The sequence below is a fragment of the Lepisosteus oculatus genome, chromosome 24 (assembly GCF_040954835.1).
Source record: "Lepisosteus oculatus isolate fLepOcu1 chromosome 24, fLepOcu1.hap2, whole genome shotgun sequence".
In the NCBI taxonomy this organism is placed as follows: domain Eukaryota; kingdom Metazoa; phylum Chordata; class Actinopteri; order Semionotiformes; family Lepisosteidae; genus Lepisosteus; species Lepisosteus oculatus.
The window spans coordinates 9,693,240-9,719,778 of NC_090719.1; the positions used below are offsets into that span (position 1 = coordinate 9,693,240).

Consider the following 26,539-nt stretch of genomic DNA (forward strand, 5'->3'; position numbering starts at 1 on the left):
CTACTGTGCCCTCCAGATGTATTCACAGCCCTGAAGAAAAAGGAAAAAAAATGTTTTTTTAATCTATTCATCCATTTTTAACCCGGTTATCCAGTACAGAATAACAGGGGGAGCTGGAACCTAACTGGCAAGCAACAGGTGAGATGAGACACCAGTCCATCACAGTGCAAACACAGACACAAACATGCACACAGGACCATTTTTTACAGCATCCAGTTAACCTACCTCTGAGGAAACCCAGGCAAATTCTGCAAACTCCACTCCACTATTTTTTTTGCTTGGTTTGAGAGTAGCAAACCAGCAAAACCCATTTTAATAATATTATTGGGTCCACTGGCATGTCTCCCTCTACAGTAACATCTGAACAAGTGGGGCATGTGTTTTTGTAAATACTTGAAAATCAATGGGCCCTGACAAACTTAAAGGTAATATTTTGCAGAAATGTTATGAACAATGCACTGTACTGATATACGTAAAAAGACATCTGATTTCCTGTTTCAATTGAATATCAAAGGAGGTAATTCATGGAAGACATTCAGTAGCAGCAAGTATAGACGTGGTTAAGGATAGAGGGCTCTCCAAAAACTGCAGACAAATGGTTAATGACCTCCACAAGATTTGGGATGGAGGACAAAACACTATCTGGGTGGTCCACAGCAAAGGGTTCTGCCACAACAATACCTAAACACCCTGGTAGTGGAATGGCCCCATTATTAAAATGAATGCATCAGGAAATCCATCCTGTGACTGAACGCATGTTTTACAGTAACTCACATTTATATTCAAACAAAGAAAAAACAGTTTTTTGTTGTTTCCATTGTTTCTCATTTCACTTCTGACGGCCATGATCACACTAATCTCTCCGTCTGTGTTCTCAAAGATGGTTTTCCGAACTCATACATCAGAAAGACTACAGAAACCAAAAGTATCCTGCAGCTAGGATCACACCTTCCCCCTTCTCTTAACGACAGACTACTTTTCTTCTAAATTCTCTCTATTCATTGTAGGCTTCATTTCGCACCTCTCTTCACCTATTCTGACTTCACACCTCTTGATTGCCCTCCCTTTCTGTCCCCAGCTCCCGTCCATCGCTCCTCTTCTCTCCCAGCTTTTGTTCTCCCGCTACATCACCTTTGCTTACTGCCCTGTCTTTCTCACACCCGGAGAAGGCTCCATGGCCAAAATGTTGTGTTTTCTTTCTTCTCTTTTCAGCATGGAATAAACCTATTACTTGTTCCAAGAAAAAACAATGTTTATCTTAATAATGCCACTCGAGGATCTGTGATGGGTGGCGTGTGCCTTTAAGAGACCAGAGCTTAAGGGAATTAGTAATTTGATGAGCTAGAGCTGTGGGCAGCATTATTTATATAGTCTGCTTGTTTCCTGTTTATCTGGGAACAGGGATTGCAATCTGCCTCCGGTGCAAGATGGAGAACAAAAAAAGGTTACTTCTCTTTAGTGGTGTGCTGTGAGGCCATGTTGCTAGTGTCTTTGCGGAGCACATGCAAAGGGTACAGCAGTAGATCTGGCTGTCTCTGAGCTCTTGAGGTGCCACCATGTGTCGATGTGTTTGCCCACATGCAGCGGGATTAGCCCGATCAGAGCTTTGGAAGTATAGGCATATGTGTGATGTGGATTTTGTACACCCTGATATTACCCACCCCATGCAGCATTCACAGTATGTCTAGATTGTCACCTGCACTAAGTGCTGCAATTAAACTTTTGATTTTTATAATTACTCATAGGAAACATTTTGCATGTCTAAGACTTATAAGTGTGATCCTATTCCTTCAGTATTATTGCAAGGTAAAATTCAAGTTACCTCTATCACAAGTCTAAAAAAATATATGATATAATCACTGCAAAACCTGCAGTATACTATCAGATCATGGGCCCATTGCTGACTTAGGTTGGTTAAATAATGCCAAATGTAAAAGATTCTTAGCTACCTGCAATCTATTGTACAGATACCCATACAAATGCTCTACATTAATTTTTTTTATACAAAGTACATTATCCTGCAAGAAATCTATTTAGAATGATCTAAATTAATAACTTTTTTAATGAACACTCTTGGCAGCTATGAGGCAAATCTAGAATTTCAAGTAAATTAAAGGTGTGAGGTTATTTTTTCCACATATGATACATCTAACAATGAGCACAGTTCCACATAAAGATTTAATATATTATATTAGATATGAATTATATAAAATAAGTGCCTTGGAAAATGATCCCGTCTCATTTTCCCACTTTTTGTTACCGTCTCAGTTTACAATATTGATACCTTCCATCAGAACTTTCTATTCTGATAAAACAAAAAATAACCATGTAAATAAATTAACTTAACTCCCTTTCTATGGAAACAATAAATCTGTTCAGGGGAAAAAGAATACTCTGAAAGGTCACAAAATAATGTCTCTGTCTCTTTGTAACCAGTGGTTTAACTTGCCTTCAGATTAAATGAGTCTGCCTGTTTAGGTTCCCTCATATATATATGTTTTTAAATTAAATTTTCACATCAGCCAAACTAGATCTGACACACTATTTTTTACTAGGCCCATTATATTATCAACTGGTCCTTCACTTCAGCTACAGGAATTTGAATGGTAGTAAGGGAAACTAGTGGTAATTGGTCTGTCTACTAAGCCACTACATAAAGTACAACACTTCATCCTATTGATTCCTGCACCAAGGACAATTTTATATAATGTATGATAAGATATTGCTGCAGAAACATGAAAATAGTCCAATGAGGCTCAATCTTTAATAACGCTTGTTTGGATTATTAATGAAGCCCTGTGATTGCCCATTTTCAGTTCAATTCTAGGCAGCATTTCCTAGGTTACAGTAGGTATGATCTCTCCAGTGTATTCTATTAGTGCTGGTACTAAAGTGTTACTGCAAAGACTGAAGTGATAAATTATTAATTATTTCAAATGTAAAATATCAGAGAAAAAATATGGGCACTTCCTTTAAAAAACAAAGTGCATAATTTAGTCATGACGTCAGAATAGTTCTTTGTCTTTCAAAATATCTTCTTAGAAATTACATGTCTTCTGGAAGCAGATATCATCCCTAAAAATTAATTGGTTACATTTTTCAGACACGGTTAAAAATACACAAACAGGCTATTCAGAAAAATTAAGAATTGTAAAGGATAAAGCAAAATTCATATTTGGTTAAACATTGTCTGATAGACAAGTAGAACCAATTCATTTTCAAGTTCAAGAATATATTTCATTCAATGTTCTTGCCAGAATTTAAGATTAGACAGTTATCGCTTAGATGCTAGACCTGGTACAGTATGCATTCACAACCAAGAAATGAGACTTTTTCTCAATGAACCCACCTTTGTTTCATCATTTGTATGTGTAAATGCAATGTCATGACTATGAATATTTTTTTAAACAATCATTTGTCTGCTAACTACTGCAGAAAAGAGTGACCCAGATGCTAAAAACAGCACAGTTCTGAAAGGTAGAACATTTGCTAGTACTGTAGATCATATGGTCTGCCTAAAGCTTCACAACAAATGTTCAGGCAACATGCCCAATGCACAGATTTCCTGGCCAGAGCAGAGGAAAATAAAAAGAGCTTTGGTTTAGCTCTCTTAGCCTCAGATATACATCTATTCTCATTGTAGTGGTACAATCCTGACCACAAGGAGTAGTCCAGATAAATCTCTGTGGAAATAAATACTGAAGATACAATGTGTAGGCCTGGTAATTTTTGTACAGAAAAAATAGGAAGGACAAAAATATGTCATGTGGTATCTTTAATATATAATATCTTGCATAATTACAGGAAAATTACCTCGTAATTACCAGATAGTACATTATCTCGTAATGATGAGATGGTAAATGTTCTTGTTATTATGAGATAGTAGATTATTTCATAATTATGAGATAGCAATGATCATTTGTGTGTATGAATAACCTGTTACATTAGCAATGATAGCATCTACTGTAGAAGCTATTGATAGCTCAGCTTAGGGTTTAGTTTTCATGACAATGTCCACAGAATCTACACAGACTTACTTTCAATTAGGGTTTATTCATAATGAAATATTTTCTACTACATCATTTTGATGTTACAGTTTGTACCTAATGTGAACATTATCATTATATTCATATGGATACACACACTTATCCTTAAATAGGAAAATGTACTGTGCAATCAATTCCATTGCTTAAAACTATTATTTCAATTAAAAAAAAATAAAGCAATCCTTGTTTGCCAAGATTTCCATGGACTTTATTTATTGACCGTGAATTCCCCTGTTCTTAATGTTCTTTTATAATGGAGCAAGTTTCAGTGTCTTTCCATGCTGATGTTTTTCAAGACCTTCAATGCATTGCTTAAAGAAATGAGAGAAAAGGTGAATCTACAGTATGTACAAGTACAGAGGCTTGGATTCTCTGAGCAGGGAGTTGATATAATTGGAAAACAAGAATTAAAGAATTAAATACAAAAACTTAGAAACATATTAGCATTCATTTCATGTTTCCTTACGTATTCCTTCAGAACAAGAAAGAAAAAGGATTATGAAGAAAACATGCTGCCACAAATGCTGTGTTATCATAAGATGCATTTAGTATATATTACCAGCAGCAGCATCTCATTTTTTTATGACTGGGAAATATCTTTATGTTCCTTTATTCCATCCTGTCCTGCACCACATAATCTGACTTGAAAATTCAGAAGATTTTTTAGAAGACTAGAAGATTTTCTTTAATCTTTTGGTATAGTATCATCTCAGGTCAATTGTCCTTTAAAGTAATCAAATGATACAACGTTTTATAGGAAGATTTAATATCTTACATATTTAAAGAAAACTTTCTTTCCCTTCTAGAATCTCTAATCCCTCTTTGAAATGACATCATGGAGTTCTCCCAGTTGAAGGGGCAATGATACAATAATGTTATATCCCTGATCTGTCCTTCTACAGCTAAAAAGAAAACTCTAAGGGAAAGGGATGCAAGTACAGATCTTCTGATGATTAATGGCACTCTATTCTCTCCCAAGAGCACATCCTTACTTGTGATTTTGTGAAACCTAATACAGTTTTCCCTGTATTGGCCTGTCCCCAAATGCAAGGTCAAACTAGCCAGGGAATATTATGACTTTTATGTGTTTGATGCTTAAATTCAACCTGCTGGAGAGAGCTTTAAGGGGAGACAGACTCATAACTATTTTGTTGTTAAAAGGTCAGGGGAACAGAGAGACAACTGGAGACAGATATTCAAACTGGAAATATACATGCATCTAATCTTATATTGCTACTGTATGTAAAATATTTGATAATACTCTGTTGTAGGGTTATGATTTTGCACTTTCTAGAGTCTATATTGCACTTTTGAGGTCAAAATTGCAAGACAGTAATTGTTCAATTACAGCCCACAAATGAAGAAAATATGGTATTCAGAACATCTGCAAAGAATATGGCATTATTTTGGTTGTTAATTCTACAGAGTGACATGATTTGTAGAACTAGCTGATTTCATACAGCATGGTATTGTATTGGCTTTGATCATCCCCACATTTTGAATGGCAAATGTCTTCCAAAATCATCTCCTAATCTCCTGCCCAATTTTTAAGTCACAAATCACCTTGATTATATTAAAAGTACTGTGAAGGTTCAAGACAGGAGAGCATCCCCTATGGTTCCTCAAACAGGAATAAGACACTTCCCTTACTCTCAAGTGAAAGAGTTAAAAGCAGCGTAAATCCATACCCCTGTGTACAATTTTAAACAATATGTTGCATCTTATATTAGGGGAAATTCTAAGATTTATAAGATCATTTTCTTTTTTCCAAAATGCCTTGCTATTCCTGGAAGGGCTTCAGCAACAAGCCAACAGGCGGGGAATTGAGTGCTTAAAACAGATGTTGCAGTAATACAAAATTCTTCGTGGGACTTGGGAAGTAAAGTAAAACTTATATAGTATGAGACAGTAAAATGCCTTAAGTCAAAGGATGGCTTACAATTTAAACTGTTTACATGAAAATGTGTTCCACGCTGTGGCATAGCAATTTCAAATGAGGAAATGTAATATTTCCTTTTAAATATTGAGCCCCATGAACTGCTTTCCAAGCTTCAACTGAATTGAGGATAATTGGATTATCTGTGATTTTCCTCAGCTGAGCTGAAAGATCACGCTACAACTGAAAACATACCAATATTCTAATTTCTCCCAAGATGTGAGGACTTTTTCCAATCATTATTCAAAGGAACTTATCTGATGTATTCAATCGTATGGTCTAAGATAAGATCACTTTATTGTCCATATACAATGTCTTGCATTAGGAATTTGTCTTTTTTGAATACCCCAACTTGCTCTTCATGAGACAAACAGAAAGGGAGAGAAGCTTGGGGTCAGAGCATAGAACCAGCCATTTATACAGCACCCCTGGAGCAGTTGGGGTTAAGGGCCTTGCTCAAGGGCCCAACCAAGTAGGATTCCTCTGCCAACCATGGGATATGAACCAGCAACCTTCCAGCCACAGGTGCAGAGCCTTAGCCACAGGGCTACCGCACCGCACTACAACTGGTATTAAGTAAGACAGCATCTCTGTTAATTTTGAAATCTTACTGCTGATTTGGGGTTAGCTGTTCAGATAAAGCATGGTGACATTTAATAGTGTTAACAACAAATCATAGGGGAATGATAACTTGGAAAGATGTATCCTTTGACTAAGAATATCCTCCCTATGAGAGCATATTGTGACATTTCTGAAGCATTCAAAAGAGGCAGTGTAAAATTCTTAAAATATGTTTTATGTTGTGCTATTGTGAGTGTTCAATTCCTTCCTTACTATCTGGTTTGGAATGATTTCTGGAAGCTATACTGTATGTAAGCATGTGTGAGGTAAGGAAATAAGATCAGATGCCCATTGAAGCAGCATGTGTACAGAAGCCCTGTAACACAGAGGTGCGGTATCTGTCAAGAATTTACACATCCAAGCTTAGGGAATCATAACATTAAATTAAAAAATTAAAAATAAAATCAAATGTAAAAAAAACAAACAGATAAAAGACAGAATATCATTAAGACCACACAAGGATACAACATATGTACCAAAAATGTTGCTATTGTAATCTTCGAACTGTGCATCCAAGAGATTTGTTATGAAAAAAATAATGATTAAGAGAATTCTGAAGCTGGAAATTTTCCTTTTAAGCCTTTTAATCAAAAATGAATGTTAACATTTTAAATGGAAGTCTGGTAAATATATAAAATTTCCTTGTTTGCCAAGATTTCCATTGACTTAATTTATTGACTATAAATTTCCCTGTTCTTATTGTTCTTTTCTAATGAACCATGTTTCAATGTCTTTCTATGCTTGTTTTACGAGGACTTCAATGCTTTGCTAAAAGAAATGAGGAAAATTGTGATGGAAATATACAGTACGTACAAGTGCAGAGGCTTGGATCCTGTGGTTGGGGAGTTGTTATTTGGAGAACAAGAATTAAAGAATTAAATGCAAAAACATTTCATGAATAGGCAGACATTATGTGTCAGCAACTACACTGTTTAGGTAAGTGAAGTTTAGCATAATTCCTGGTTTTAAAATAAGTAATTGATTAAGTACTTTTAAGAAAGTCTTTTTCTTTTCCCTTAAATATATAATGGTGAGCAAACATATCAAATAGCACACAACATTTTTTTTTGTAACTTTGTAAAGACCATGTTCAGTATTAACCTGTGGAATACTGGAAAGATAAATTTAGTCCAATTTTAAATGTTAATAAAACAAGAACGGTCTATGTACAGTATGCAAAGGGTTTTATTTGAACTATAGAGTGAGGGCTCAGGTATGGTCAGGTATACAGTACAATCTATAGTTTGTTGTGAGAAGGTTATTTGGATGTAATCTACATAGGCAATGAGTACCTTACTTGAAAGCAGGAAAGCGATACCCTATTTAGGTTGGGAGGCTAGATAGCTGTGATGTTAGTGACCCTGAAAACTCCATTTAGCTGAGGAAGCTTATTTTTCTGAACAGAAAAGTTGAAAACATATTTAATATTTCTAGCCTTCCTATGAAATTATTACCACACAGTTTCAGTTTGCCATCAGTTTAGAAAATAAAGCACTTTTTTCTGTTCAAGAATGTTTCAGGTTCAGCTTCCTCATTTACAGTATTACCTACAAGTACACTCACATTCCTTTTCAAGTGAGCCGGTGCAGTAATGCTAGAGAAAGAAAATGACAGAAGAAAAGCTCAAATCAAGAGTCCGGCATTCTGACTATCAAGCATTTTTGGATCCTAGCAGCTGATGCCAGAATGCCATATAGTCAATTTTTGAAGGAATATATAAAAAAACTAGCTCCAACAGCATTGCTAGGAAATTAGTTGTAATTGCAGGGGGTGAATTTCAGTAACTTTCAGTAAAGATACCAGAAAGACGATCTTTTATCATGAAGTGCTTCGAGAGGTTGTTCAAAGCATACTGTATATCACCTCCTCACTGCCTGACACCCTAGACCCACTGCAATTTGCGTATCGCCAGAACAGGTCAACAGAAGATGCTATTGCTTCTGCCCTCCATACTGCCCTCTCACACCCGGATAAGAAAGGAACATATGCGAGAATGCTGTTTGTTGATTACAGCTCAGCATTCAATATCATAGTGCCCTCAAAGCTTATCATCAAGCTCCAGGACCTGAGACTGAACACTTTCCTTAGAAATTGGATCCTGGACTTCTTGACGGAACGTATGCAGGTGGTGAGGGTGGACACCAACATATCCTATACCCTGACTCTAAACAATGGAGCCCCCCAAGGTTGTGTGCTTAGCCCTGTCTCTACTCTTTATTTACCCATGATTGTGTCGCCAGGCATAACTCAAACTCCATCATTAAGTTTCCAGACAATACAACAGTCATCAGCCTGATCACAGATGGTGAAGAGTCTGCGTACAGGGAGGAGGTTGAAAGCCTGGCAGCATGGTGCCAGGAAAAAAACCTCTCTCTGATCATCGGTAAGACTAAGGAGATGATTGTGGACTAAAAGAAACACCAGGGAGGAGATCACACACCTATCTATATCAATAGGACTGCAGTGGAAAGGGTCAGCAGTTTTAAGTTCCTGGGAGTTAACATCATGGAGGACTTCACCTGGACCCAACACACCAACAACGTGGTCAAAACAGCATGGCAGCGCCTATTCTTTCTCTGCAGGTTAAAGACATTTGGCATGCCATCACATATCCAGGCCAACTTCTACTGGTGCACTATTGAGAGCATCCTGACTGGTTGCATTACTGCCTGGTATGGGAACTGCTCTGCCCGGGATCACGAAGTATTGCAGAGGGTTGTGAAGTCAGTGCAGCTCATTATCGGCTGTGAGCTACCAAACATACAGGATATCTACTCAACTAGATGTCTGAAGAAGTCCAGGGTCCATTCTCAAGGACCCCAGTCATCCCAGTCACAAACTGTTTTCCCTCCTACTGTCCGGTAAACGGTACCGAAGCATTCAGTCAAAGTCCAACAGATTACGGAACAGCTTCTACCTCCAGGCAATAAGACTGCTAAATAGCTAACCTGCAGCTCCTTCAGCAAATCACCCATAATGGCTATGTGGACATACAGTTTTCATTGGATACTTTCATACTACACTACTTGGACATAATATATTGCATACACCATGGACACATACAGTAGAAGCTCTATTCATATTGAGTATTGTCTGAGTTTATTTTATTAAATTTCTATTGTACTATTATGTATTATTATGGAACCTTCTTTTGTAACTTTAATTTTTTTTATTTTTACCCCCCACCCCGGTGAGCTTGTAGAAAAGGCATTTCATTGTCAGCAACTACTGCTGCATGCCGTATTGTTGTGCATTTGATAAGTAAACTTTGATTTGAATTGAATTGCCCTTTCATATTTTTTTAAGAAAAAAATATTATTTATTTTCTCTTCTTTTTGTGGTCAATATATCACAGCTCATTTGACTCTTTTCCAAAAATAAAATGCCATAAAGTAGGCGAGAATGAATATATGGGCATAAAGCTGCTTTACAGAGACCAAGTTTGGCTCAAATACTTTGCAGGTTTATTTACCGTGCTTCAAGTATCTACTGTACAATTGCTAAATCTGCTGTTGAAAACAAAATCTCAAAATTACATTCAAAACAACAATATTTGCCAGAAATCCTGAAGCATTAAATCTTAAACGCTCTGCACAATAAGAAAGGTTTTTCAAGGTTAGAAACTTCTAACTGCAGCCAAACAATTTCAAACAGACAGTGTTTCAAAAAGAAATGCTTATCAGCAAAGGGTGATACAGTAAGTTGAGTTAATTTGACAACATATTGCATATCTAAAGATTTAGAAAGCCAGGGATTTCATATTTTAATTTACTCTACAAGATTAAAAAGACTGAAAAAATATTGGTTAGGACATAAAAGACAATAAGAATCCCAGTTTGCGTGTATATGTGATTTTATTTTTTAAAGCAGAAAATGCACTTTAAAACATATTTCCCTTCATCGGGATGTCTCAAAATCTCTATATCTTCAAAGTAAACCTTCAAAGGACAACTGGAAATGTAATTTGCTATCTTTGTCAAACATAAAAGTGGGGCAGGCATTTTGCACTCCTTTTTATCTGTTTTTGGTTTCAAATTAAAGATGGCTTTTTTTCTTTCACTCTCTTCATTTTGCTTGTTTGAAATGGATAACACACCACAGGAGACCGCAAAATTGCAGAATTCCAATGTCAGCATCAAATGTAAAGCAAGGTTTTAAAGTTATAATTTCCCATATACAATAAAGATTATCCTGTAGTAATCTATGGTCTTCATTTAATTTAAATGACTCTTTTCATCCTAAAAAGATCCCAAAGCACTTTACATTTAGAAGGGAACAAATGGGTAGTACCTCCTACAGTTGAGTTCCTAGTCACCATACTGTACATGGATTATTTTAGAAACAGGTTTAGAAGGAACATAAACTAGAACTACCTGTAGTCCTTCAGCATAATTTACAGCAGCAATGTGGTTTTCCTAGTAGTTCACTTATCCCAGTAGTGACCAAGCCCAGCCTTGCTTAGCTGCAAGTATATAGATGGATAGTTGGCTGTAGCACTATTAACATAATTTGATACTACTGTATGGTCAAACTGCTTATATTACATGGTGGGTATGCCAGGCAGATTTCTTTTAGACTCAATATATTTTGCATAAAATATCCCATTATTTACATTTATGAAACAGAAAGGAAACTAACTGACTCTTGCAGGGAACGTATGAAGTTCTCCATTTTGCCTCCCCCAACCATGAATCCACTGACCTTTCTGTCTGTGTCATTTTACAGGGATTTCATAATTCCTGCTCCACTGAAACATCAGAATCAGTCATTTAATAGGGATGACACATTCCCCCTTCTCTTAATGACAGACTAATTCATTTGAAACCGTCTCCATTCATTTACAGATTTCAGACTTTCATAACTCTGTTCCAGATTTAATTTCCCTTCATTTGGGCACTCTCTCACTTACTCTATCCTTTGTTGACCTGTGTTTTTTATTCCTGCCAAAATACTCTCTCCTTCACACCCGAAGAAGAATCGGACAGCAGAAATATTCAGTTTCTTCTTTTTCTAGCATGGACTTAACTTGTTCCTTTGCAGCCAGCACGCACTGGCAATTCCTTTATTGAACCATGTCAGGCAGACAAACAACACAAATATGTGTTGAAAACTCTTGCACAGATTTGTTATATTTTCCCTTATTTGAATGTTTAGTATTTCATGGTTTCATAAAATTAGGGTGTTTAAAATGTGTTTGCGAAACACATTTTAAGACAGCTTTAAAGCATTCATTACTGAGACAGTGTTTGTGCCACTGTTGAGCCAAAGCATAATCAGGTAAAATCATTTGAAAGAAAAGCCATAATCTTGTTTATGGTCTGGTCTGCCAAAGAAGAAATGGGATATAATTTGAAATTATGCAGGATTGATAGGCAAAGCATTATGAATATTGTGCAGAGGCAGTCAAAATCTCCTGCATGAAATACAAACATATAAAAGCCAATTGTATCAAATTAAATAATTACAATTATCTCCACAGATAATTTGACGGTGTTTCAGCTATGACATTCAACACAATCAGCACAAAGGTTGTTTTGAGGTAGTTACAGCAGTAACACAAAAAAAGTGTTAGCAAGATATGCTAACAGATTAAGAGTTCAATCTGATAAATATAGGATAATAATAACTTAATAAATCTGTTGCAGATGAGTCAGTGAATTATAACAAGATACAATATACAAGGTTTACAAATGGTTAACTCTGAAAAATATTTAAATATTTTAACAGCAAGTGAATTCTTTAAATCATGTTATAGAACACTTCACTAACAAAACTGCATTTTATATAAATTTACTGTGATTATAAATATGTTGTGTTGAATGTAATTTATGTATTTATTAATGTTTACAAAATATTAGAAAAGTATTATACACACAGCATATACAGTAATAGGACAAAAGGGAAGCAAATTTAACAAGCAAACAGTGATCAGTTAATAAATTAGAAAATGCATACTGATCATATACTTTTTTCATCTCTCTTGCTCGGTAAGCCTTAATAAACCTGGAATCTTTAGTTTTCTCTCTTCCTCTATGCTTCACTTGTCTGGTTTTGTAGCTTTTAAAATGGCCTCCTATCCTCTTACTGTTTGTCAGTACAAATCTTTCTGTGTCCCCATTTATGTTTATTTCTGTCTCCCAGGTGTCTCTTACATTCACTATTGCTGCTGATTCATTTAGGCTTTGCCAAGTAATCTCTCCACACTCTCACAACAGAAAGGTCACTCAATGGATCTGAAAGGAAATAACTGGAGAAAAAGATTGAATTATTACTCCTTGGAGTTTAATTCACTCACTTGCATTTCCAAGGTTTTATGAAGCTATGAAAAACTCTGCAAAAGAAGCATTTTTGACTGCAGTGTATTGCATTGATATTGACTGTTAAAAATAATAAGGATGTTTTTAATGTTTCCACTTACTCCAAATATATTACATCCACCAAAAAGGAAAATGTGGTGATGCAGAAAAATGTATTCTGTATTTTTAAATGTACTCCCTGATCAAAGTTTTAATTTATATATGAAAGATCTTTCTAGAAATGTCACTTATTCAATATATAATATGACTGTAATATGTAACATTATTTTCCAGAAATATCCACTTTTGCAATCATACTTGGCATGCAACCTTGTCAGTTTCTGTACTGTTAAAGGATATTACAGGATACATAAAGAGAAAAATAGAAAAGAATATTATTGTGGATGCTAAAATAAAGAATTCATATTTATGTTACTTTTTACATTTCATTTATAAAGTATGTATTTTACTTATATTACATACATAATATCAAAAGAAAAGTACATGTATTTCAGAGTTAAGACCAGCATTATCTCCAGGGCCTAATGCTATTTTAACAATTGTACTTAACAAACCAAGATATCTTATTTTTTGATTGTTAAGACAATTATTCCAACATTCACAACTGCAGTAATGCAAATTAAATTGAATATTGAATTGCCTTTCTATTGAAATGGTGTCAAAATGAAGCCATGTAATTACATACAAAAATGTCTGTAAAATTACTTCTGTTACAAGCTATTCCATGTATGGCAATTCAATTCTAAGGGATAGACAAGGGGAATTTGGAATTTTTTATTATGAGTTAGGATTCTGTCTTAGTTTACTTGTTAGAGCTGTTTGAGCACACAACAGTAATGGATGCAAACATCATACAGGCTATGACATAATGTATTTCGATTTTCAGAAGCCCTTTATGAATGTTCCTCATAAAATTGATTAATTTTGAAATGTAATTACAGATAGAATTAAGCATTCTAAGTAATAATGTATTTAGATTGAAATTAGGTAACGGATAGAAAATAGAGAATTCAGGATGAATGCAACAAGTGAGTGATACAATAAGCAGTTTACCATAGGAATCCATATTGCTGTAGGACCACTGCTTTTCTCAAGTTATTTTAGAGATCGTGGTATAGTCAGTAAACTAGTCAAATTCACAACTTTCTAAATAGGAGGATTAGTAAACACTGCAGAGGTGCCAAATTTAATTAAAAAAATAACTTAATGCTGTGCGAACACCTGCCAGTGGAAATTTAATGTATAATGTAAATGTAAGACCAGAAAATTACGTTAGTAAGCCGAAACAGGAGCCAAGCGTTACATGGAGGTAGTATGAATATATAAACTATGAATACTGTGGTAACACACGATAGAGAGCGATGTGTTGCCTCGGCAACCACAGCTGAGAGGAGTCTCTAATTAGTCTCAGTTGTGGGAGGACTACTGTACATGTGAGAGCATGTAGAATACTTCCTTAAGTAGTGATCAAGCCAAGACCTTGTGCTAGAAGCAAACGAGAGAGGATGGGAGATAAGGCTTCCCATATGCAAGATTGACTATGTGTGAGGCCCAGCCAGGGGACTTTGGAAGGAGAATGTCAGCAGCAGGAAGCAGACCTTGGAAGTCTTAGAGCTACCTGAGAGTAAGACACCATAGCCCTTGTAGTTGTGTGTCATTGGGGAGAAGTAGGCTCAGAGATGAGTGTGAGAGCAGGAGGTTATATGCTGGTGGCTCCTAGGAAAAGAGCTTACTGGATGAAGGTCCTTGAGCCCAGCTAACCATGAGCGAAGGGCTCAGTGAGGCGAGGGACCCCTAGAGAACAGTTTTGGGGGCAAGTTGGAGAGTTGGAGTCTTCGTAGACATGTGAAATCCTGTAAGACGAGGGGCCCAATGGTCTCATTAATTGTGCCACATTTCCTGGTAGCCTCAACAAGAGGGCCATGGTCAACATCACTGTTGGAGGAGAGTGTGAGCAACAAGAGAAGTAATGCAAAAAAGTTCCCCAGCAAGTAAGAGGGCTGTAACCTGAGCATTGGACGATGGCAGCCACTAGCCCCATGGCATCACAATACAAAATAGGTAATGCTGATCTTGAAGACCCTTTCCATGAAACAGTTGTTTATACTGACACTACTTTCCTTTTTTATACAATTACACCTTGTACAATGCACCAGTGATGCCTCAGCACAATTTTGTATCGTTATAAGAATGGTAGTACTGTTCTAGATCTACGTAGAGTGTCTAGACCTGACCTTATAGGTATGTCATTATTTGACTGACTAAAATAAATCTGTTTAATCTTGAACAGAGAGGACTGAGAATGAACTTGATTCATGTCTAACAAAATCAACCCAATGAACTTCTTCAGAAGCAGCAGTGAAACACAAAAAAGAGGAATTGTAAATGAAGAGGGGGACTGGAACTTTTAACATTGAAAACATCAGACACTACTTTCCATAAGGGATTGTGGAATTCTGGAACAAGATACTCAGCCCTGTTGTTGAAACTAGCACCCCTGCTTCTTTCAAGAAAAGGTTGGATGAAATATTTGGAAGCAAATGTTAACAGTTTGAATTCAGTAGTGAGTTTAGAGTGAAGAGGAAAATACACTGTTGTTTTTCTTAGTCTGTACCTGCAAAACAGAAAGAGTAAAAGAGCTCTTGTGATTATAAATATAGAATGTACTATATACACAGAACTTTACACAATTACACAAATATATACTGTATAGATATTTATGTGGGACTGGAGTGAATTTGCCTTGAGTTCTGATCGATTTAGTAGATTCTTGACCTTCTATATATTTTATCGTACTATATATATTTTTGAAAAAATATCAACTTGCATTAAAGAAGACTGCTCTTCTGTTGTGCTCAGGAGAACTCAATAAGTGCTCCATCTCTTAAACACCAAACATTTATCTTTCTCCCTTGTGCTTTTGCATGTGCAGAAATCCCTGCAGTCATTTGTTTTTGTTTGTGAAAGTGAACCTTCTCCCAAATTCTTTCTTACAACATTACTGCTGTTAAATGGCTCATTGTTTTTTTTTAAACAAAAAGTTACAGAAAAGAGAAAAAAGAAAAATTACAACAAGTAGCAAGGGTGTAATGAAGTCTTTATTCCTCAATTCTATTCCTGGAGCAAACATAAAATATAAAAAATCACAACCTTTTCCACACCTAAATCCAAATCTGGGGACTTCTGTTTCATTGCTGAATAGTACTGTTGTAATTCATATTAATTCACTGGATATCATTGGCGTCTGTGCCTAGTGATGATCTTTCACCAGCAAAAACCCTTTAGAAGACCAATTGCGTAGTACATTGCCCTATCACAATATAATGAGCACTTTTAAAAGAGTTTTAATTTCACTGAAAGCAAATTCTTAGCTGTCCATCAAATGTGCGCTCTTTGAGGTTCAAAACAGTGCTTTGTGGAACACATAGGAAAAGGTTAATGCTTTTTCCACCTCTACATGGTGGAATTTTTGCTGTGTAGCATGTAGCACTGGGTGTGAGACTGTCCTGTAAAACAATTTTAGGGAGGAGTGACAGGAGGTGAATCAGTAGAATAGTGGAGACAGCCAGCATTTAAATGAAAAAAAACACGGATCCCACCATAATAAATGGTGGTTATACCATGACACTGATACCACCATGTTTTACTCCTCTCCCCAGACAGGATTTGTTACCTGTATTTCTCCACATCAGGTCATGTCTGTTTGAGTTGAATTCCTGTAAAATTGCTGCCTATAATCAAAAAAAGGCTTTCTCCTAACAGTACGTCTTTATTTTGTAAGTTTATGTAGGATCTACCCACTGTTTCTGCTACACCTGATGGGCTTTGATTGCATGTTTGTGACTATGTCTTTCAGTGCCTTTTTGACGCTTAGTACTGGCATCTGGAGCAAAGCTTAGCTGCTGCAAAGTCATTTTTTTGCAGATAGTGTTATGCGCACATCCATTTGACAAATTAAGGACTTTTGTAATGGTTCTCTTTTATATTCAAAGAGACCTTCTACATGACTTCTGGTAAATCGCTAATATAAAAGGTATCGATTGTGAGTGGCATTCCAATTGTAGGTCTGATGTTTCTGCAGTACTCGATCTTCATTTGCATTCTTTACACACAAGGTAGTATTTGTAATGAGCAGTTTCATTATTTTCCATTTTGTTCTGCAAGGGCAGCGTAGCAGAGAAAGACACACAAGCATACTAACTTCACATGCTACTCTGTTTACAGGAGATGGGCAGAGAGCTGCAATAATGCATGTATCAACTATTAATCATGGAATAAAATGCACTAATATCACTAATAAAAAGGCTTTGCCCTTGAAGAATTCTGTGGGTTCAACAGTTCAGTTTGTACACAGAGTTATACAGCTACAATTGGAGTTTTATTACACAGCTCTTTCAAAATCACTAATAAATAGCACTTGAAGAGTACAACTGCCAGACAGCCTTTATATTTTAAACTGCTGTGCTAAGCTTAAATGTTTGATTTTTTATGCAATTATTCATGCAAATTCAATTTGCACAAGGCACCATATAAATGTAGTATCCAAAAAATGGAAGCTATTGTTATAAAGTGTTGCTTGTCAGATGACAAGCTTCACAATGAGAATTACCATTGAGGAGCTTCATTTTTGGAGAGTGGGACACAAATGTACTATACATTTATCACATACTAATTTGCCACCATCTTCATGTGAATTCAGGATCAGACATTACAATGTCTGCATATATAATTATATACTGTATACAGTACCAAGTTTGGAAAAGTCCAGTCCTTGAGGCCTACACCATCCTCTGGTACTCATTTTCTTCTAATCCTAATTAATTAATTGAATTAATTGTTTTGATAAGAGTGCAAATCACCTGAGTCTTTAGGTTCTATCCAGTTGCTAATTAAAAAATTACCTTTAAAAAGCCCTTGAGGACTGGAGTTTTCCATCCCTGCTTTACTTATTTGGAGTGACATTTAGAACATATTCGTTAAAAAAATGTAGGGCTGGAAACTGACATGAACCGCTTTGACTTAGTTTTCTGTCTCCTGTGCAGTTTTAATGTAGCCATTTTGTAAACATGTAGAGGGCCCAGCTCCTTAGTTCCCAAGCCCTGAAAGTTTATTAATTGTCAATCTTTTCAAATTCTCAAAAAACACTGAAAAACACTTCTAGTTCTCTTATGAAAGCTCTCAGTTTCTCGATTAAAGTAAGAATTTGACTAATAGACTGCTTTGCATCCGTTTGCCTTCGTCTTTTAAAAGATAAAAACCTATTAGACTGTGCTTAACAATGACGTAAATGGCCATCACCAAGTTGGCTCAATAAGGCTAAATACTGTGAAATGGAAATCACTCATGATTAACATTGTGATTGCCAAAAAATGTAATAATAGCATAAGCCAGAAAATAATTTTGAATTTAGATCTTGATTCACTTTAAAAGAGACCTGTCGTGCTGTTTGATGGGCAGTGTGGTAGGTTTAATTAAAAACATTGATTTAAGAATCCCAACACAAAAATGATTAGTTAAAAGTTGATATGGATTGGAAAATATTGAATAATGCTCTAGGGGGATAAAGAGGAAATAATTTAATGTGAGCATCTGTTTTGTGATAGGTAAGTAGAGCATTGAGAGCTAAGAATATCGTATAGGCTACATTATCATTGTTAATTAGAGGAGAAATTATATAAGCCCCAGACACCACACAGAGACAGTAATGAATACTACTGGTGCAAATCAAATTCAGATAAAAGGTAGCAAATCCTGAGAGCATGCAGGTTTTGGTCATTTTAATTAACAGACTTAAATCAAACCCCAAATGCAGCCAAAAAAGGTATATACCAAGAAACAAAAATGAGAAAAAAATCATTACGTTTTCTGTCTTAAAGTTTAAAATGTTTAAAAGTAGAGCACAGATCTATAGTTTTATACTAGTACTTCTCGTCTTGAGATCCCAGGGTATTTTTGGTTTAGTGTCAACAGAGCTCTCAGGTACATAACTGAAACCTTTATTGAATTGATAATTTGCATAATTAGACCTTATTATTTGTTTTTGTGTCAAAAAACAGTTGGAGATTTCAATAAAGTATTGTGAATACTTTTACAATTTATTTGGAACTGAAAACAATTGAGAAGATCTAATTAGGAACATTCTTAGCACAACTGTTTGTACAATTAATTAAAACCTCAACTGCAACAAAAACCTAAAGATAAGACAGGATTTGGAAGTCTCTATCTCACCTTCTATTTTCTCCCTTTTGTATAATTTGGAATGTGGAAAAATGTCACTTCTTCACTTCCCAAGAAACCAAAAAATAGGGCTTGATGAGCAAAAGTAATTTTGATGCATTTAGTTTCAAATTAGAACTGACCTAGAGTACAATTTTTCAATTTTGTAATACACTCCAGTGATACAGTACATAAATTCAGATATTGTCTTGTCTCAACTGTACCCAAGAGTTGTACAGTGGAGAAGACAAATTGTCTCCCCATAAAACACTAGGTGAAATGTATCTCACAAAACAAAAAAAAATGATTTGTCCATCAGTCTGAAAATACTTGAGTGATCCTATTACCAATTACCAAAACAGTATTGATTTCATTTTTGCTTTATGTTAACTTGGCTAAGATAAAATCTGTTAAACCACTTTTACATTACTTTTTAAAGAAACTGGCAATATACTGAGGGACTTGCAATATGCAATAAATTAATTTAGCATTAAGATTTTACTAAACCAGAGCAAAATAAAGACTGAGTTATGTCTGGAGTTTTTTTCTTCAAGATAAAAGCTGTGAGAAAGTCATTTCTATCTAAATTCTAATCTCTCTCACTTCAGCAGTTCTACATATAATTATCTTGCCTTCTGAGCACCTCTCTGCACAGCTTTCTCACATGCTTAACTCCATCCCATTTTCAGCCTCATAGCAGTTCTCCGACTCATTCCTCATGAACGTGAGGGCAAATTGATTTGCAAGGATGCTGTTCTCTCAGACAGCCATGCTACACCAAATAAACTTCCAAACATTCCACCTCTGAGCTGCATTAATTATGATTTGACCAAACTACTGAATTAATGTGTTCTGCCTAATGCCAAATAATGTTGGAACACCTGTGTTTCAATATCAAATCAGAAGTGATCAGATACCAAAGAGATTATTTCTCAATGAACATGTTCAATATCTTGAGTGTTCTCTAATAGCAGCTAGAAATACTTATAACCTAAATGGCATTGATATTTTTCTTGGAAAGCCCGCTATCTTTAGTGCATTTAAACATTTAACAATGTTACTGTACCTGTATGTCTTTCTATAAAAGAGATATCTAGCCTCAAATATCTCTTGTACATGACTATTGTTTTCTCTATCAGCATGGTGAACAAATTGGCTTTATTTACACTAGAAACACTCCACAAGGAGGCTCCCTCTGGCTATAACTGTTTCCACTATGCATATGAACTTCTGAAAGGTAAACCACAGTCATGAAGAAACAGTCTAACTGCATTCAAATTTGCAGTTATCCTATTATCGTCTTATTGTCTGTGTCTTCCCAAAACTCTATACTCCTCAGACTTTCACAGTGAAAACTGATACAGCCACTAAAAATAGCAAAATAGAGTTGGCACACGATTCTATTGGAGCAAAAAAATATTTTTAAAAGCACAAACCCTTCTACCAAACTACATCTCAGCTTCAGACAAGTTATCCTCTTCTAACTTCCTGAATTCCTGTTGCCTAATCTTCTATCCCACTGCAGGATCTGAATGTACTTCAGGACTTTTTTTTTCCCCTCCTGCAATCCTACCACCTGTTTAGGGGAAAGTACAGCTATTTTCTAAGTCTTAATCATCGCCAGTTCTTGCAACCTTTTCTTTCACCATTTCTACTTTGGATTCCTACTCTCATTTCTTTTCACTTTAACTTGGTTGGGAAAAGATTGGGAGCAGTTCCTACATAAATGTTTATCTTCCCCACAAAGTTAATATTTTATATGACCCTTCCTTCGACATGAAGGTTGCAGGGAAGCCACACTGGACACAAATTACGGTACACCTAGGAAACCACACCAGTCCATTGCAGGGCACGCACGCACGCACGCACTCACGCACTCACGCACTCACGCACTCACGCACTCACGCACTCATTTTCTCAGAAGCCAATTAACTTACCAGAATGTTTTTGGAGTGTGGGAGGAAACTGGAGCACCCGGAGAAAACCCAAACAAACATGGGAAAAACAAACAAACTCCAAGCAGACAGCACCCCAGGTCTGGAAATAAACCTAGGGCCCCATTGTTTAAAGCAGCAGTGCAAACCGCCACCATACTGCCCTACTGTATGATCTTTCAGTTAGGAAAAATATCTAACCTGTGCTGAATTTCCATGCACTTTCTACAAGCCACCTTTGTGCATTCTGTATTCTTTGTGCATTAAATCCCTAATTTCCCAAATCACCAATGACTTTGGGCAGACTCCCAATAAAGAATAAATCCCCCACTACCCCCTCCAACTAATTACCTTCTCCTGTGTATAAATAAAACAATACATCTTCACCCAAAAGTATTCCTGCTAAAAAGCATTTCAAATCTTCAAATTCCCATCTACTTTAATAAGGTTGTAAATATTCAATAATTATATTTCATCTTCAATGACAGAAATATCCAGCTTGGATATCCTTTTGCTTCAAATAAAATGACTACCCTTCACCACAACATTTTTATTTTTGATCAAAGTAGCAATTTCCTCCCACAGTTCACTCTGCTTAACCTGATTTGTAAATTATCTTAAATGGGAATCTGTCACTTACAGTTTACAACCCACCAATTCTTGCATTCTTCAATTTTCCTAGCAGACTTCTGAACACATCCTACCACCCATCATCTTGCATTCTACAAAACTACCATTCTACCAAGCCTCCACATTTCCTACACAGTTTAGGATAACTGTGATAAAAAAAACAATTTTAATCAAAATTACTGTAATTCACTTTGCCTTAACCAGAAAGCACCACCCTCCAAGAAACAGTCCAAATCCCATCTTCATCCAACTGGTCCCACCAGGGTTTCTGTACTGAACATCATGTTTCACTTTAACCAGCATCCAGACTCAAAATACAAAAGCAAAAGCAAGACGGGTTGATCAGATGTTCACAGCTCTTTTAAAAGTACCCCATACCTACAGTAATAACAAACACCTGACCAAAAAGAAACAGCCGTCACTCAATTAACCAAACACTTTTTCTCCCTCTAAATGAAGAGGTTCAATAATAAAACACCCAGTATACATCTTTATATATGAACTTGTTGTGACAAAGGCACATTGTTGTTCAATGTTCCTCTTTTGACTTACCGATGTAAATCAACAGTCTGTCCTTGTTTGTTGTGCCTCCATTTTGTTTCATATTACAGAGCTGGGCCCTCCTTTGTCTTAAATGGAGGTTGCTTGTCAATCAAAGGGAGCTGGAGGTGGAGCCTAGGGTATTTAAACTTAGCACTGGTAGGGGAATAAGACATTTTGTCTCTGGGATTTGTTTTATTGTGCTCTATTTTTTGTTAAATACTTTTTTTTTGTCATTACTGGTTAATATTTTTCTATGATTCTGTGGCCATTTCTGACTTACTTGCAAGATGGTTGGTTTCACACTCTTTTTTGTTTTGTAAAACTACCTGTGTAGCGCATGAATCATGGACCAGTTAATACATTCTTTTCATAAATGGCAAAACATTGTTTAATTTAATTTACCAGTGTAGGGAAAACCGGTTCAGGGACGCCAAATATGTAATCATAGTGGCTCTCTGAAGGCACCAGTTCTGTAGGGTTTGGGCATTTACTGAGACAATTATTAATTGTAGCAGTAAATCACAAAGTTGATTCTTTTGATGGCTTTAGAATCCAACCATGCGACATAACTCAAACAACGCGCACACACAGGTACTAATACACGAGGATACATTTATTAATACATAGAATATGCCTTAAACCTAACAGATCTTATCGAGAGGGTTATCAGAATACAAAAGGTATATATTCGGTCAGTTACAAAGTGTTACACATCAAGAGGACATACGTTCAGTATATCATTCATTAAGACCGTTTCATAAATGAACTTGGTTACAACTTCTACATTAGATACTCAAAACAAGTACATAACTCTTAGGAATTAAATTGATATCAACTGGTTGGGATAACAATTGAATTCTCGAGCTGTAATGCATTGAAGTTGAATACTCATCCAATCTCTGGGGATTCAGATCTCCTGCGGGCACAAAGAAACAGTTGCAGGCTGTTGCTGTCCAATCCCCGCTCTCTGGCTCCGTGCCAGGCAGTGCTGTGCGGCTTGCGACGGTGCGCTGCTGATGCTCATTGTTGGCTTCAACTAGCAAAGTTTGTGCACAGGAGAAAAGATGACTGTGGGTCCCAGCAAGTCAGGAAGAGGACCGGTTCGTTCCTGATGAAGAGCTAGTTCTGAATAGTAATTCAGCTGTCCACAGTTCCGACCTGTTCACGAGGCCTGCTGCTGGTTACTCTCTGGCAACCTCCACTCTAGACTCTTAGAACAAAGGAAAGTTCTGGCACTCGGACACACTGGCCGTTCCGTGGTTGTCCGGGCTGAGTCTCAGGATGGTCAGGAGGCGCGCTGCGAGAATGTCCTGCCCTTGGGATTCTCCTTTGAATTCCCTTTAGAATTGTTGAATCTGAATCTGAATCTGAATCTTGTCTCAATCTGAATCTCGCAGGCTCTCTGTGTTGCCTGTTTTTACCTGGAGGAACTTCAGCTCATTGATTGGCTGAAAAGTTCCATGGGCATCAGAGTCCCACGTGGGTTACTCGGCCCTACCAGTCCCTGATTGGTTGATCAAGGTGAGATATGAGTCACTTAGTCCTGACACTTAGTAATGCAGTCCAGATGTCCAACTGGCACTCCCTAGACAGATAGGCGCCAATGGATGACCATTGATCATGATAGCCAGGCTTAGCTAAGTGCATCCCCCTTTGGGAGCTGTCCTTATCAAAAGAAAACATCTTGCATGAATAGTTTCTCTGTGGCTGCACCACAGAGATGAACAGAGAAATGGGGCCTAATTTGGGAAAGCTCAGAAACACTTAATTCTGCCTTATTATTAAGCCTCGCCGCTACACCAGCAACATAAGTATTTTCTCAGTATTTTTTTTTTACAGATCACAGACATCACATTCCCTGCAAACAAACAGTAAATAAAGTGTTTTAGTTGTGGACTATCCCAGACCCATTACTGTGTTTACATCAGTTTTGATACAACTGAGCCTAGGGTTATCTTTTGAGTGTGTCCATCTTCCTTTTTTTGTGATCCTCATTGGATTGCATTATTGATTGTACTGTTTGTTTCAGATAACTAAAGTTCTCTGTTTATCATCCCATGACACAGTAGATGCAACTTGGTTCTCATTGAAAGTAGAATAATATATTTCAGTGAGTAAATTTCAATTTGTAAAAAGCACATTTAAAGACTGAGTTAAAGACCAAGTCAAGGGAATATCCCCATGCATGAAATAAATTTAGCCACATCACAGGCATTGAGCAGATAATGACACCCATGATTGCTAAATGTTAATACAAAACCATTAAAGTGTACTTTTTACAAGCAATCACTAGCATAGTGATTAAAAAACAGTGATAAACATACCATTTATTTTATGTCTTGTGTCATTTGTTGTTTAATTCAGACAGATTTCCAGAAACCAGATCATGGAAACCACAAGGATATAATTTACAACCCTGCTGTTTTAACTTTGTATAATATGAATTACGAATTCAGTCTGATACTGTTACCACTGTGATTCATGCAGTGCAAAAATATGGGTTGTGCTGAGCCTGATATGGAACACAATGGACCTATTCGTATTTAATGTAATTGAATGACCTTATATTTATATTTCAAAATGAAGAAGATGGGAAGGAAGATATTGAGATGAACAAAGGGTTCATTAAGATTAGGCTGATAGAGGTCTTGAATGAAATCCTCTGGCAATAAGCATCTGCATCAGGTGATACCACACACCTGCTATGTTACTTCAATTCTTCTTACTAATATGAAATAATACTGTAGTTCCCTGTGGCTTAACGTTTTGCCATTCAAAGTACATGCAATCAGTAGAACACAACCATAATGAACAGTTCCTTTTGGATTAAAAGAAAAGCCTTCATGCTCTTTAATCCAGAAAATATGTACATTTGCCTACAGTATGTGTCCTCACCAATATTCTATAATGGCCATTCAATGGTAACTGCAGGAAATTCTACCATAACCTGTCTGAACCTCCCACTACAGGAGCATTTAATTCTATCCAGGTTCCACAGGAGTGATGTTAGATTCTGTAATATGTATAACAGGGCAGAAACAGCACTAAGCCTAAGTATACTTGATGCAACGGTTAAAACAAAATATTGACAAGTAAGAAAATTAAGGTGACAATGAAAAATACAAAATGATCAAGTTAAATACATGATCACACCAGTTTGCCCTGCAGTAGACAGATGTAGCAAAAAGGTTCTTATCCCACAGAAGGATATTAAATATGCAAATCAAAAGAAAATGAATAGAAATAGAATAGAAAAGTAAGGTCTCAACTGAGAGGAAGCTATGCAGCATATTTATCCCATTTAGTATTAGTGAATTGATTCAAAGCTCCCTGTGACAAAAAGCTGTGTTAGGCCTGCCATAGGACACTTTTATATAGATCGTTTTGCAGTATCTATTGGTACTGTATGTTATTTTTGTATGATACTGTATGTTTTGTAGTATTTTGTTGTGTTTTACCTGTTGTGTATCCACAGTAGTGTATTGTGTCTGTTCTGTCACGTTGTGTCAGATTACAGAGCTTCTTAACACACCCCTTAAATGGAGGTTCAACTTCCCATCAAGAACACCAGGTGTGGGGCTTATATTATATAATCTGTCCTAGATGGTGTCATACTGTAGTTGTTGGTTGAGTTTTGTTCTGCTGGTTTTCTATTTGCATTTTTGGTTTGGGGGACCTTATTAAACCTGCATTATTTTGTTGCTTTTCTGATGGCACAGTTTTCTTTACATGGCTGACTGCTCATGCTAGGTAGTTAGTTACACTCCCCTAGCCATTTTTAGAAAGACTCCAGGGTATTGGCTTAAACAACATGGTTATGTATCCTTTTGTATACTCCCACAACTCTTTGGGTAAAGAAGCACCTTCTGTTCTTGGTTTGTACTTGCACTTGCACCTTGCAGGTTTGAGGATTTTGAATACTGGTATTCTTTGTTAAAAACTAAAAAGATCTAGCTCTTGCAGTCTGTCAGTGTAGAACATTCTCTTAAGCTCTATAATGCATCTGGTTTATCTTCTCTGGAATTATTCCAGAGCACCAATATCTTTCAAAATACCTACATTTGTGAATTATATTTTAAATGAGGCCCAACTAGTGTACAGATTGAGCACAACATCCCTTTATTTAAATTCAACACTTTTAACTATAAACATTTTGCTTACTTTTTTAATTGCTTCCCCATATTGTCTAGATGGTGTAAATTTTGGGTCAACATAAACACTCAATTATTTTCATTAATACTCTGTTCTAGTGCAGCATTTGCTATTTCCTCTTTCCTATTTTATATTTAGAGTTTA

At 36.3% G+C, this 26,539-nt stretch overlaps 1 long non-coding RNA gene across 2 annotated transcripts in view; it reads right to left on the reverse strand.

Annotated features, from left to right (window-relative positions):
* LOC138224968 (uncharacterized) overlaps positions 1-22,289 on the reverse strand; it is a 312,271-nt gene extending 289,982 nt beyond the window's left edge. For both annotated transcript variants that reach the window (XR_011183485.1, XR_011183484.1), the window contains exons 1-2: positions 22,253-22,289; positions 1-30 (exon numbers count right to left, since the gene is read on the reverse strand). This is a non-coding gene — a long non-coding RNA (uncharacterized lncRNA). The remainder of the gene's footprint in view (positions 31-22,252) is intronic.
* Between the last annotated feature and the right edge of the window lie 4,250 nt (positions 22,290-26,539).